This window comes from Mustela putorius, unplaced genomic scaffold, assembly GCF_011764305.1.
Source record: "Mustela putorius furo isolate JIRA1106 unplaced genomic scaffold, ASM1176430v1.1 tig00001680_pilon_pilon_pilon, whole genome shotgun sequence".
NCBI classification, from domain to species: Eukaryota; Metazoa; Chordata; class Mammalia; order Carnivora; family Mustelidae; genus Mustela; species Mustela putorius.
The window spans coordinates 877384-890519 of NW_025421840.1; the positions used below are offsets into that span (position 1 = coordinate 877384).

The following is a 13136-nucleotide window of genomic DNA, read 5'->3' on the forward strand; positions in this document are numbered from 1 at the left end:
CACAGTGGATGGCTGGGTCTGTGTCAGTAACAGACAAAGATAAAATCAGCTGTCATTCAGCATGAAAAAGAGAGGCCCCAGAAGTTTGGGTGGAAGACTATAAACCGAAGTAGGGCTCTCCCCAGAAGCACACAGGGTGCACCTGCTTCTCACAATGTCCGAACCAACGAGGGCCCTCTGTGTTCCTCTCCTGCCTCTGGACAGCAGCAGAGGGCACGAATCTGGCTCTGAATTTCCTCAAGAACACACACAGTCTACTTCGGTCTGCCTGTGTTTCACACTATTTAGAAGGACAATTGACAAGTTCATTCTACCAGTTAACAGAAAACTAATTCTGAACGTAAAGTTATGTGATTTCCAGGTCGGTGTCTACCTATTTTCCAAAAGCCATTTTTCTTTTAGTAAACGAAGTGAATTGCCAAGCCCATATATCCCAGTGTTCTGGAATCGTGCATAAATGTGCGTGCATGCAGAAATAGCTACCTTACTCTTTTTTTTTTTTTTAAAGATTTTATTTATTTATTTGACAGACGGAGATCACAAGTAGGCAGAGAGGCAGGCAGAGAGAGGAAAGGAAGCAGGCTCCCCGCTGAACAGAGGGCCCGACGCGGGGTTCGATCCGAGGACCCTGGGACCATGACCCAGGCCGAAGGCAGAGGCTTTAACCCACTGAGCCACCCAGGCGCCCCTCCATTAATCTTTAATTGTGGTTTACTGTAAAGAGAAAATCATGATATTCTGTTTTTAATTTTATTTGTTTGAAAGATGTCTCTACACACATATTCACAGACTCCACCAAGACTGGAAGTCAGGAGGGCGGAAGCCAAAGGCACAGGGCTCTGAAGTTAACTTTTCATTCGTTCCTGCAGTCACTCATTAACTCAACAGATGCCGATTGAATTTTCTGTGCCAACAACTCTTCTAGGTACGGGGCAAACCGTGAATGGGAAGAACAAGATCTGCCTGGATTTATGATCTTGTTGTCATTTTTTACCGGCTGTGTGTCCTTAAGCAAGGTCTGTGGACTCTGATTCATTTGTTTCTTCATCGTTGACTCCTGCTCCCTTCAAGAAGCTGATTTTGAGTGCATTTTCTCCAAGTAGGAGACGTGGGAGCACCGTCCCAGATGGTTCATTGTCTAGCAATGCAGTGTTCATCCTACCACGGAGGACGGTTCAGTAGTCAGGGAAAGGAAAATCTAGTGCATGCGTCCAAGCAAAATTCATTTTTGTCAGACATCGTGGTCAGTACTAGGGATACGATGGTAAATGGAACATGCACTTTGTCTTTGAAAGAACTCAAAAATTAGCTGGCGGACAAAGCCCACAGAAATAGCATATTAAAATCAGTCCTCTGAAGAAGTCATTGCAGGATACAGCAAAAACAGTGGAAGAAAATTTAAATCTAGGGGCACCTGGGTGGCTCAGTTGGTTAAGCATCTGACTTGGGCTCAGGTCATGATGCCAGGGTCCTGGGATTGAGCCCTGCCATCAGGCCCCTGCTCAGTAGGGAGTCTGCTTCTCCCTCTGCCTCTCCCCTCCCTGCTCACATGCTCGCTCACTCGCTCTCTCTCTGTCTCTCTCAAATAAATAAGTAAAAATCCTTTTTAAAAAGAAAAAAAGAAAATTTAAATCTAACTGCAGGATTAGAGGAAAAGGTTAGAAAGAGCCTCACAGGAAAAAGGATGCTTGGAAGAGAAGTAAGAATTTGTTAGGCTCACTCTTCCTTAGAAGATCGTCTTGGAGGAGAAGCACGAGACAGCTCGGGCAGTTTGGGGAGCCATCAGTGAAGTAGATTTGGAATGCAATACGGACAGGAGAGGAACCACAGTCTTGCTCAGTTTGTGGGAGGTCCAGCATTGGAGCTTCCCTTCTTTTCCAAGGGTGGTGGGAGTTTGAATTTATCAGCCACAAGCCCCACGGAGGTCAGCATGGGGCTGGGGCGGGGAGACCACAACAGTCCTTGAAAGGCATCAAAGGCTGAAGGCACAGCCACCAAGGAGAAGGAAAATGTAGGAGATGTTTGGGAGGTGTGGTATCTGCAGGACTAGATAGGCCTGTATGAGAAGAAAGGGAGAAGTCTGGGTAGATGCCCCTTTGGGCACTTGGAAATGGAGCAGAAGCCAAGCCACGTGTCAGGCTAAGGAATAAAGCTCTGAGCAGTAGATGAGGAGTTCAGCTTTGAAAGGATTAAGTTGGAGGTGCCGGCATAACATCCTGTCTAAATCCAGAGGGGCACCGTTAATGGGATTACTGATAAGAGAGAGAGATTTCAGAGAAATGTATTTGCATTTGAAATCACTTCCAAGAACATACCTGAATTCAGATCATAGATGGGAAGACTCCTTGCAGACAGACCTATTCCCTGGGGCTCACAGACACGCCAGTCTCCGGAGTCCTGATTGGCTCATACCTGTTCCCAGGTCTTTCAGGGTCCCCGGGATGGGCGGTGTGTGGTCCCTTCTGTACCAGTAGCAGTGAAGACACCCTCACCGCCAGCCCTCACCTCTCCACTTCTGTAAAGTTTTCTAATGTCCCCTAACAGAGGCACTATATTTTGAGTAAACTGAAATATATAATGAATATGGTTATAATAAATAGCTATTAAGATGATCTTCTCTATTTAAGACAAGAAAGAGAGCTTCCGGTGAGGGCTTACTGGTCTTTGAACTCACCAGCCCCTGCCAGAGGGTCTGCTCTGTGGATGTTTTAAAAATGTTCTTAAAATGGCCCGGATTTGCCTCTTTTGAGGCAGCTTTTAACCACTCCGAAACTTAGATTTGTTGTCTGTATAATAAAAATAAATCTCGATCGGCAGACAAGCGTGAGAGCAAATGGGAATATAGATTATGAAAAGAGTCTGTAAATTGTGTAGTAACGGACACATAGTTCTTTGCAATTCTTCACTCTGCAATTTCCCTCCAAGTTTTAATGATTCCAAATGAATCTTTAGACATGAAAAAAGACTGTGGACAGTGAGTCCCTTCATGCTCTGGCCCAGCAACAGATCCCAAGTCCAAGTCTACGACACCACGTGGCAGGGGGGTGGATGGGCTCTACTGGCGAGGCTCACATCAGACGTCATCAAAAGACAAGGTGTAGGTCCTCCAGCCCCATCTGACCTCAGGCAGAGATGCTGGAGCCAGACTGCGGTACTGAGCACAGCAGGGGTCTAGTTCCAAGGAAACCCTTGCTCCCCTGACTTCCCAGAGGGCAAGAATGAGAGCAGTGTTGTTGGTGGAGGTAATCTTAGTGCACCAACTGGCTGCGCAAAGGAAACAGCTGTTCACAGGCATTGTCTGAGGTCCTCTTTTCACCCAGAACAGGGAGCGGCCACAGCCCTTCTAGGAACCTGACTTCAGGTGCAACCTCCTTGACTAGAAGGGAGGGTGCTTCCCAGCCGGTTCACTGTCCAGGCAACCTGGAATGTGTGCTCCCAAGATCATGGGGGATCCAGATCTTTCTGTCCTGCCACAGATGAGCGCGAAGAGATTTGGGAGACGGGAAACCCCATGCCTGAGTCCAAGTGAAATTCACACACGTGAAACCACACTTGCTGTGATACATGAAAGATCAAATGAAGGTTCCACTTCCAAAGTGCAGGCTTTCAGGCTCCGTGTCCAGCTAAGGAAGTGACTCTCTCCACTAATCGTGACCTCACTCCCTGTGAGTCATTTGAGTAAAATGGAGGGAGGCTGACATGGGGCAAAGCCCTGCCATGCCCTCTCCTGTGTGTGTGACCTACGTCAGCACAACTGGCTTCTGTTAAGTTCCCATGTCGGCAAAACGTAGACAGATAACCCTTCCCAGTTCATGCAGAGATTTGGTAAAGCGCCGTCGTAAATGATTGTTTAAAATTACAGGCGGGCATGTTACTTTTACTACGTGAATGTTGAATGGAACCCTAGCAACAATTGTTAACAATTTCTTAAATTACAGTTACTTAAAATGGGGGCGCAGGACAATGTAAATTACGTTCCACAAATTATATTAGAAATGAGAAGCAGAGAGAAGATCTAGACCCAGGTTTCCAAACTTCCAGTCCAGTGTTTTTCTGTAACATCATGATCAAGGAAGACTATTAACATTGTTTTTATCTTTTTAATGATTTATGAATTTAATGTTTATAGCTATCTCTAAGTTTTAAACCTAAGGTTTAAACAAATAGACCACATATTTTATGTTCTTCTTAAAGAAAAACAATCTAAGCATTTATTATCATTCACCAGAGTAAAATACACAAAAATGGCGCTGGGATAAACGAGACTATAGCTCCCGACACAAGCAGGCCTCCCAGCAAAGCGACAATGGCCTGTGAGAACTATAACCATCTCAGTGATTGCCTGATTATCTATGCTGTGAGAAGTTTTGCACAGTTATTTCTGAGATTGAATGTAATTTAACATTTATGATTTACTATTCGCAGCAATAGTAAATATTCCCACCTACCGTGCCAGAATCCCAATTAAGTGAGCCTTGGCCTCAGCAAAGTGCCCACCACTGGATAATTCCTGGTCTCTTGCAGCCTGACCCAATGAGCTAAATCATCACATCTGAAATTAGCAGTTCCAAAAACGGAATTACCAGTGAAGGTGTGCCAGTCATTGCTTGAGTGCCCCTCTCTCGTTCTGCTTGTAGAATTTCTGGGTGATTGTGTCTTGGCCACGATGAGCACATACAGAGGGGGTGATGAGCCCGGTGAAAAGCCGAGAGCAAGTCCGCGTGTTAAAGTTAGTGGGCCGTTCCCACCTCCATCGGAGAAAGGCCAGGCGCATGCCTGCTTGTGTGTCCCATTCCACTCACCCCGAATGGAACTGGCTTCTCTGTAGGTCTGTCCTTCCTGGACCAGAAATAACCCATGACCGGCTCTTTATAGGCGGCAGAGAACCTCTTTACTGGTTTAAAATCAGAAACAACGGATTCAGTTAGCTTACTACCAAACAACTGGTAAGTACTTAGAATATTTTGAAAAGTAATCATTACACACTTTTTCATGGTTTCTAAACAGTTTCATCTAATCTTTTTAAATATTTTTCCCTGAAACGTGTTTACTTTTACTCAAAGGAGAATATTTATATATGCACTCTCATTTGCCATGTTGTTCGCATCATAATAGTGAATATTTAGGAATATTAATTAAGTGTCAGACTTTGTTTCAAGAGCTTGAATGTATCATGTCATTTAAACATGACATTGGCCCTATAATTAAAGTACTATTTTATCTTCCCCAAAGAGGTTAAGTTACTTTCCCAAGGTCACACAGTTAGTTAGTAAGTGGCAGAGCTAAGATTCAAACCCTGGGCAGGCCAACTCCAAACTCATGCTTAGATAGTACACAACAAGGCATGTTAAGAAAAAATTTTTTTTAATATACACTCTGTATAGAGTATGGCAAGAAAGACACCTTTTAATGGCAGTTTGGATAGTGCTATCAAAAGTTAAACACATACTCTGAGCATTTTACTATATGGCATTGCCTTTCTTGAACAAATATGGACAAATATAGGTACTGGATTTTCCATTCTTTGTAGTAATCAAAATAAAAGAAACCCAAACTGAAATTTCCAGCAATAGAATTTTAGATAATTATTACTGATGTTAGGTTGTTGAAGGAAAGAAGGGAGTAGACACTCAAATACTTGCATAGAAAAATGGCCAAAGTAAAAATGCAAAAAGAAAGTTGACAAATAATCTGTATGATAGGAGTCTTTTTTTTTTTAATATTTATTTATTTGACAGACAGAGATCACAAGTAGGCAGAGAGGCAGGCAGAGAGAGGGGGAAGCAGGCTCCCCACTGAGCAGAGAGCCCGATGCGGGGCTCGATCCCAGGACCCTGAGACCATGACCTGAGCCGAAGGCAGCGGCTTAACCCACTGAGCCACCCAGGCTCAGGTGCCCCTGAATCTGTTTTTTAAAAAATTGCATATACAGCTATAACCCTTATACATGTATAGACAAGTTCTGGAAACCACACAAAATGAACCGTTAATAGTTAACACAGTGGACGAGGATATGAGGGTCTTACGGAAGTCTCCTTTTTATCCCCTTCTGCATCTTAGTTAGCCTTTGAATGTCTTGGCATGATCATAGCTAACCCATTAAATTAAAATTAAAATTTTTATAAGTAGCTTAAACATCTAAAATGATGGGTATCTGGGTGGCTCAGTTGGCTAAGCATCCAATTCTTGATTTTGGCTCAGGTCATGAACTCAGGGTTGTGAGATCCAGCCCTATGTCAGGTTTTACACTTGGTGGCAAGTCAACTTGATATTCTCTCCCTCTCCCTCCCTACCCTCTTCTCTCTCAAGTAAATAAATAGATCTTTTAAAAAAACCTAAAATGAAAAAGTAAGGGCCCCCACAGACATCCTGTTACATAACAACACATACTATTTTCCTAAGAAAGCAGATAGAAGAATAAGTTTCAACAACAGAACAAAAGCATCTCCATTCTTGATTCTGCTAGCCCCAATATTGGAATGAGTTTCTTAAAAAAAATGGGAGGAGGTCTCTCTCCCATTTAGCACTGTGACACAGAATATCTAGGCCATTACCCTTTGAACCACATGTAGAATACTGGGTTTTTTATTTTTATTAACATATAATGTATTATTTGCCCCAGGGGTACAGCTCTTTGAATCATCAGGCTTACACATTTCATAGCACTCACCATAGCACATACCCTCCCCATGTCCATAACCCAGCCGTTCTGTTCCTATTCCCCCACCCCACAGCAACCCTCAGTTTGTTTTGTGAGATTAAGAGTCTCTTATGGTTTGTCTCCCTCCCAATCCCCTCTTGTTTCATTTTTCCTTCCCTACCCTCTAAGCCCCCGTGTTGTCTCTCAAATTCCTCATATCAGGGAGACCATATGATAATTGTCTTTGTCTGATTGACTTATTTCACTCAGTATAATACCCTCTAGTTCCATCCATGTCATTACAAATGGCAAGATTTTGGGTTTTTAAAGGCTGCATAGTATTCCATTATACTTCTTTATCCATGCATCTGTTGATGGGCATCTAGGTTCTTTCCATAGTTTGGCTATTGTGGACATTGCTGCTATAAACATCTGGGTGAATTGTGCCCCTTCGGATTACTACATCTGTATCTTTAGGGTAAATACCCAGTAGTGCAATTGCTGGGTCGTAGGGTAACTCTATTTTCAACTTTTTGAGGAACCTCCGCACTGTTTTCCAGAGTAGCTATACTAGCTTGCATTCCCACCAACAGTGTAGGAGGGTTCCCCTTTCTCCACATCCTTGCCAATATCTGTTGTTTCCTGACTTGTTAATTTTAGCCATTCTGACTGGTGGGAGATGGTATCTCATCGTGGTTTTGATTTTTATTTCCCTGCTGCCAAATGATGTTGAGATGTTTTATCACCTTGATCTGAATTCTGTAAAACTCATGCTGGTATTTTTAAACCTTCTGGGGTCCTGCTTGGGACAACAGTCCCTTCATATCTCAAGACTGTGATCTGATTCTTGGCTCATAGAGGGTGTGATACTATGAGTAGTATGGGTATCCGTCACGAGGGACGCTCTTCTGATAGCTAACCTGACCAAACAATAGCCAATATTCAAATAAATGTGTGAGCGTGAGTGTGTAAAATAAAAAGTACTAAAATGGATAGTTATCAATACATTTCCTTTTTAGATACATAAATGGAGCTGACCTTTAATCTAATGAAGGCCATCCTCATTAAGTTAAGCTTTGTTTAAAAAAGCAAAGAAGAGGGACATCTCAGTTGGTTAAGTGGTTTGCCTTCGGCTCAGATCATGATCTCAGGGTCCTGGGATCGAGTCCCAGTTCGGGCTCAGTGGAGAGCCCGCTTCTCCCTCTCCCTCTGCCGCTCCCCTGCTTATGCTCTGTCTATCCCTCTCTGACAAATACATAAAATCCTTAAAAAAATAAAGAAAGAAAGAAGAGGAAGAGAAAGGAAAGTGTTTATTTTAAACCAGTTTAGCCTCAGATTTCAGTGTGTCTCGGTGTTAGCATGGGGCCTGAGACAATTTCAGGCAGGTCCCACAGCCCCCTGTACTTTAGTCCTCCTGCTTCCGCTGTGAAGTCTGCCGGTCAATTTGCCTGCACCGTGAAGTTGCATCTAAAGAGGCTATTCCTGGAAAGCCTAGCTCCAAAGCTCGTTTAGAAGTGTAACTACTTTTCAGTATGTGGGTCAGAGCTCAGAGCCGAAGGCAGGGGCTCCTGCTCTTTCATTAGGAATTCGCCCTGGGATCTGAAATGGGAAGCAGCAGCGAGGCCCTCCGAGGCGCGTGCTGGACAGCTCCAGATGCGAAGCGTCCCTGGTCCCTGCGGGCTTGAAAGACCTCTTGGCTAACGGGGGTAGGGAAACGTCGCTCCTCGTTTCCAGAGGAGGCATAAAAATGATATATCATATTCTGTCTCTGGGATATTTTGGTGCCAACTTGCTTGGCACAGCCTAGAATCTCCTGTCACCTCTCGGATTGTATCATGACAGAAAGGTAATTGGGCACCGGAGAAGATGTCAGCGGACTGTCAATACGGTTTGACCACTGCCCCTAAATAATATTGATGACACGAAAGCAAGAGGGATTAATCAGGTGGGAGCCTGTCAGATGTTCAGAGCGTGCGGCAGGTTCCCGAGATAAATACCCGCTCCGACAGAATGCTAAATGGACTCCAACGAAAGAGATGATTTAGCCGTCTGGAGGAAAACAGAACCAAGATGCCAGAGAGCTTTTGGAGAAAACACAGCTCACTTTCCAGCCCCCTCTCCCCAGCAGGCTTTAGAAAGAGAGGGGTCCGTGATAGTTTCTGGGGGAAAAAAATTGCATCCTCCCTAAGAATCGATCATGAAAAAGGATCAAATTGCAAGTCCTGTCATGTGGTTTACAGCAAAGAGCTGAGCCATCGGGTTTGAAACCCCAGGGGGCAGGTAACTGCCCCCTGGGGATGCCCTGCGGACGTAGCCCATCTGTCTGTTGGTGTGCTCTGTGGCCCTCCGAGAGATCAGGCCCATTCCACATGAAGCTCTCCGTCACGCTGTCCTTACTGGGCCAGCCGCCTCTCCAGGGCCTTTCACAGAGGCTGGGCCCTCTGTCGCTACAGCTTCTTTCTTACCGCAGCTCACATCTAAACCTGAGCTCTGAATAGGACTGTGGCAACCTTCCGAAAGAACTTTGGAATTTGATGCTCCTCCATCCTACATGTTGATCACTGATTACCACTGTCTGGCTTCATAGAATTTAGAATCTCCTAGGAAACATTCAGAATGACGGATCATCAGGCCGTGCCTCAGGGTAATTAAATCAGAATCTCCGGGGATCGCGTCTGACCATCCTGGATTCTGCAGACTCCCGAGATTTCAGGTGGGTAGACAGGGTTGAGAGTCACTGATTGCTGGCTAAGTTGAGCTGCACGTAATAAAAAATAAATAAATAAACCTTAAGCAAGACGTAACCTTAATTCTCTTTTGGGGGGTGAAAGAAGCCCATCATCCTTCCAACAATCAGCACTCACATTCTTAGAAGTTTGATAACATCCTCAGGGTCCAATAGGGCTTCTAGAGCTCCAGCCATCACATTCACGTTCCAGATGGAAGGTAAGAAGGGGATAAAGAAAGGGTGATTTCTCCCTCTGAAAATGAGTTTATACACGATTTCCATGTACAAATCGTTAGCTGGAACTTAGTTACATGACCACACCTGCAAAGCTGTCTGGGTTAGGTAGCTTTTAGCTGGGTGTGAATGTGACTCACTAAAAACGAGGGTTCTCTCACCAAAAATGAAGGAGAATGAGCCTGCTGGTATCCTGTTCAGACACCTTCATGAGTTCCCTTCACGATTAAATCCGAACTCATTCAAGTTACTATTTCAAGCCTTCCAGAGTCTCTCCCCATCTTACCTGTCAGCTCAACCTCGCTGTCCGCCATGGCCATTCTAAGAACTTGTATCCTTTCTCACTGCTGGCCCTTCAACATGCAGCTAAAATATCCTGTCTCATATCTGCCAACCAAATGTCACTCCCACTACAGATGAGCTCCCATACTTGTTTCTCATAGAAACTCCCCCGCTCGCCCCCACCCCCAACATCTTGCCAAAATCCTACTTAGAGGCTTGTTTCCCCGGCTCCCAAAGCCAATTTATTATGAAGCTAGTTTGGGTCTCATCTGTAACGACTTTGCCTCCTCTCTCATACTGTAAACTTCATGAGGCCAAACACCACACCTCGTTCGTGTTTGTAAATCCTTTATGCCTATCACCTGCCACTACTCGGCAACAATTTGCAATTTGGATTAAGTGTGTAGCACTTCAGAGATTTGGATTTTTGTAGTGTTTTTGTCATGAACCATAAACACAAAGAGACACCTATGCTTTAGTCTTTGAAGATGTTTTTGTACAATGTACAGCAAAAATTGGAAAGTTTTTTTTTTAAAGATTTTATTTATTTATTTGACTCAGAGAGAGAGATCACAAGTAGGCAGAGAGGCAGGCAGAGAGAGAGGAGGAAGCAGGCTCCCCGCTGAGCAGAGAGCCCGATGTGGGGCTCGATCCCAGGACCCTGAGATTATGACCTGAGCCGAAGGCAGAGGCTTTAACCCACTGAGCCACCCAGGCGCCCCTGGGAAGTTATTTTTGTACAGAATTGTACTGTAATTAAGCCAAGACTGTTCTTAAAATGTGAATACTATGTGATCTATACTCACAAATTACACATATCTACATATATATTAAATATACATACTATATTATTATATGTGATATGTAATAATGTTATTAATTTGTGGAGGGGAGCATGCTCAATATGTTTAGCTAATTAAATGCCTGATATTCACATGAAATAAGTTACTCTATATGCAAGAAAATAAATGCTGAGTTGGAAATACAGGAGGTTTGGAAGATGGAGGAGATGAGCCCAGGTAATAATACTGAGAATAACACTGAGAAGAGTGTTCCTGTACATGGGCAGATAATGGTACCCAAAGATGTTCAGGTCCTAATTTCCAGAACCTGAGAATATGTTACCTTACACAGCAGAAGGGGCTTTGCAGATGTGATTAAGAGTAAAAATCCTTGAAATGGCAGATTATTCTGGATTATCAGGCTGGGCTCAGTCTCATCACAGGAGTCTTTAGAAATGGAGAATGTTTCCCAGCAATGGTCAGAAGGAAATCCGGTGATAGACGAAGGATCGGAGAAAGCCCAGCTTGTTATCTTTGCAGGGGAAGGAGGGGGTCCGTGAGCCAAGAACATGGGCATCCCCTGGATGATGGAGAAGGCAAGGAAATGGATTTTCCCATGGAAGCTCCAGAAAGAAACTGAGCCTTGACAACATCTTGATTTTAGTCCCGTTGGACTCATGCTGGAATGTTAGTCTATAGAACTGTAAAGTAACAGCCCTGTGCTGTCTTAAGCCACTCAGTTTGTGGTAATTTGCTATGGCAGCGAGAGAAAGCTTATAGATCTGTTTTTTTGCTACGGTTGGTGTCATTGAAAACACTCTGCAAAACATTGCTTCTCTCTCATAGCGCTGTAGAGTCAGGGTTGACTGGCAGAAGAATAGCCTTGCAGCTAGCTTAAAAAGAATGTCCTTACAGGTGATCTTCTGGCCAGTGCCACACTTCAGTGCCCATCCATCACTTGCTGATGCAAGAGCATCAAGCCCATGGAGGGAACACACACGCTCTTCCTTGGATGTGTGGCTCTCTTGACCAGGGAGGATTGGTTGCCGGTTCTTATCTGAGATTGGGTCTCCTTCAGGTGGACGACTGTCTCGCTGATGAGAGGAGTTTTTCCAGCTCAGAAACGTTCCTGTCTCCAAGCACTCATTCAGCCGTGTCTGAGGCCCTGCTGTGTACCAGGGCTGGGTCGGACCCTCCGGCTGGTCCTGAGAAGCACAGGGCGGGTGGGCAGCTTTAATGCTATGCCTCCTGCTGAAAAATTTAGGATGTTTTCTTGATTCCTTCAACATTGTAATTTCACAACCTGACCCTGCTTTTTCTCCTCTTCCTTCTCCTCCACATCCTCCACCTCCTCCTTCTTTTTATTTTAATTGACAGGCAGAGAAATGAGTGGATAATGAGGGTTTTATCCTTTTCTTATTTTCATAATAACTAATGAATTAAAGAGGGACATTAGGGGCATTATGGGATTTCCGACTGTAATACCTCGTTTTATGGCAGATGCCGTTCGCCTGCACTGTGGCCTGGCTGCATCTGGCCTTGATCTGTTATTTATAGCCTGTTACACTCTGCACTGTCCAGATAGCCCCAGCTCTGTTAGCAGTGAGCTTTTACAGCTAGGACAAGACCTGGAAAATAATGAGCCGTATTATTTCCTGTTATTATTATTTGGGGATATTTGGTCAGCTTCACTGCATGAAAACTATCCTATTTTCTAAGGGCCTTGATGCAGTAGTCGATTATAAGATAGATTTTTCTGGAGTTGTTTGTCCATTCATTTCACCAATTGCGCAGTGAGTTTCCGTTGTGCTGTCTACTCATGCGAGTGACAGTACGAGACAGTGTCAGCCCTGAACTGCACAAGTCCACGTACACGCGGATTTTTTTTCAGTAAATACGGTACAGGTGTGTCAACGTCTTTTCTCTTCCTGGTGATTTTCTTAATAACATTTCCTTTTCTCTAGCTTACTTTATTGTAAGAATATATAATACATGTGACATAAATAAGTATGTGTTCATGAACTATGTATGTTATTAGTGATGCTTCTAGTCAAGAGTAGGGTATGAGTAAAGGTTTGGGGAATCAAAAGTGATTTGTGGACTTTTGACTCTGGGTGGTTTGTGGGGAGAGGAAGTGGACGGGAGAGGTCAGCCCTCTAACCCCCACATTGTTGAAGGGCGGGGCAGGGGATTTATTTGATGAGAATACAAGCTAACACTAGGACACAGGATTGGGCTGGAGACTGAATATTTTCAAATCTAAGAGAACCTGTAAACCCCTTCTAGAGAAAGAAAACCCTCCCAAGAAAATGATTAAGAATGATCCTGTCAGGTCCCAATTAGCCACAAACAAATTATCCCCATTACAGACTATCCATACTGTTTATTTCTACTATAGAAAGCATTATAATAATCACATTCAGTCCTTGTTGCATTTTAAATTGAATGCAAATTACAAATATTGAAAAGC

The 13136-nt window shown here is 44.0% G+C and overlaps 1 protein-coding gene across 1 annotated transcript in view; it reads left to right on the top strand.

The window, feature by feature from the left end:
• The window catches only part of CNTNAP2 (contactin associated protein 2), a 1133692-nt gene that overhangs the window by 724622 nt on the left and 395934 nt on the right, over nucleotides 1–13136 (top strand). The gene's annotated exons all lie outside the window — the stretch shown is intronic.